Source organism: Solanum tuberosum, unplaced genomic scaffold (genome assembly GCF_000226075.1).
Source record: "Solanum tuberosum cultivar DM 1-3 516 R44 unplaced genomic scaffold, SolTub_3.0 scf00425, whole genome shotgun sequence".
Taxonomy (NCBI): domain Eukaryota; kingdom Viridiplantae; phylum Streptophyta; class Magnoliopsida; order Solanales; family Solanaceae; genus Solanum; species Solanum tuberosum.
This window is the reverse complement of record NW_006239347.1, coordinates 383,633-385,944: the sequence shown is the minus strand read 5'-3', so window position 1 is coordinate 385,944 and position 2,312 is coordinate 383,633.

Here is a 2,312-nt window from a genome sequence, read left to right as displayed (position 1 = left end):
TGGGGTCCCATAGGGTGGCCCCGGGGCGTCGTATTCGAACGTTTTGACCCTATAAACATATATTTACCTAATTTAAACCTTTTTACAAGATTATACCATTATACGACACTCCCAAACATGCCCAAAACTTAAGGACACACTAGAACACATTCTTCTCTAGTTTCCGGACGTCGTGGTCGTTTCTTGACGTTTAGACTTTTACTCTTCCAAACCAAGTCAATTGCATTAATTTAGGTTTAGAAACATCATTTTAACTATTTTTAAGTCATTATTCACAAGGTGAGGCTCTAACTTAAGTCATAGAATTTCCAGGGTATTACAACAAAGTTCCTTATAAAAAATACACATTCATCCTTCTAGCTTCGTCTTCTTTAGTTGAATCTTCCTATCTTAATAACGATCTTGGGAAAGTAGAAGGTCTTCCAAATTATACCTTTCTTATGCTATTCTCTATAGAAACAACAAGCCAATGTTGTCCCACATTGTTAGACAGGAACTGAATTCGAGTCTCGAAACATTCCAGTTTCTCATTGTCGACGTAACAATTTATCTATGTGGCATATAAGTATCTCAAACTCTCATTTTTTTGAACAATTTTCAGTTGCTTTTTGAAGCTAAGCATTACAAAGGTTTCTTCAGGAGGGTCAGACCTAGCCCTTTCCAGGCCCTTTTGTACATCATTTAGATTCTTTTCGAGGCAATCCATACATTATGATAGATCAAAATCATTTAACTCATAATTGTAACTTAAAATGGATTACGTTCCAAGAATTCAAAGAAATGTGGTTCTAGCCTTTCTAGATTAAGGTTAGTTTTACATTCCCAATCAAAGACCCGGTGAAGCATTGCCATTGTCTACTGTGTGAGTTCCACTAAGGGATCCCGCAAAAAAAAAAACATGATGATACTTTATAAATGTTAAAAAAAAATCTTAGCACCATTTTTAAATTCTTAATTTCATTACAATTTTGTTAACATACAAATTACCCCAAAATCTTGATCCTTCTTAGGTGATCTAACATTTCCTCAATTTCATTTTGAGTCATAAACTGTTGAAAAAATCCTGCAAGTTCATCAACTCCTGGAATTAGGTTCATTAAGAGCAACATTTTTATTCATGTCTTTCAATATCTAGTGTTTGAAGCTTAGTTAATGCTTGTGATTCATTAAGAAGTAACACTTACAGTTAGTTAACAAGTGAAATCAAGACTAATATGACGCCATCTGAACGATAGCTTTTGTCTAAACGATCTCTCTTTCTCTCTCTCTCTTTCTAACCAAAAAATAGAAGCAAATGACAACCCAAAAAATACCAGTTCACCCACCAGAATCACTAGATTCAACACCAATAAGAAACGGCAACACAACCAGCAACAATCAAATCCCGATGGAACAAGACAAAACTACTTTCATGAGTATGTCGATAGCATCGGACCCACAAAACCAATCATTGATTTAATCCCAAGAAATAGACCATCAGAAGGATACACAAATAGATCAAAAAAATATTGATGTTCGGAAAAGAAAGGAACAGGGGATATCTGATCAGATCTTAGCGGAGCAACACGATGAAGATTGTATTCATCTTTCAATCGAAGAAAAAATGTGTATATACCAACCGTGGGCGTTCTCAAGTAAATTATTCGGAAAGAGAATAAGCCACAAGTACCTAAGGAAAAGGCTTGCGAATCTGTGGAGAGTACAGAGGAAATAGTTCTCATAGATTTGTTATCAGACTATTTATATAGTCATATTCCTTAAAGAGGAAAACATGGAAAAGACTCAACAAAATGGACCATGGTTCGTAAATGGCTTCTTCCTCTCCATTAAAAAATGGCATCCAAATTTCATGGCCTCTGAAGGAAAAGAAATGACATCTGCAATCAGGATACGACTTCCTGAATTGTCGATTGAGTTTTATGATCACAGTATATTACAACGTGTAGTGGAAAAATAGGAAGATTGGTGAAAATAGATGTTTGCACGTCGCCTACCTTAAGGGGATAATATGCTCGTATTTGCGTAGAGGTTCCCGTTGGAAAAATAGACATGATAATAAATAATATTACAACATGTGATTATGAGAGTGATGAGTAACATAAACTTTTAATGAAAAGGGAGGGATAAATTATGGATCAAATAACGAAAATAATCATCTAAAAGCTAAGATAATTTCATGAGAAAATAACTAAAATATTTTGCCAAAATATATGAAAGATGTAATAAAAAATGGAATTTTATTCTTTCCTTTCTTTCTTAACCTCGGTTTTTATCCTCCCTTCTTTCTTTTGAATAAAATTCAACTAAAAAAA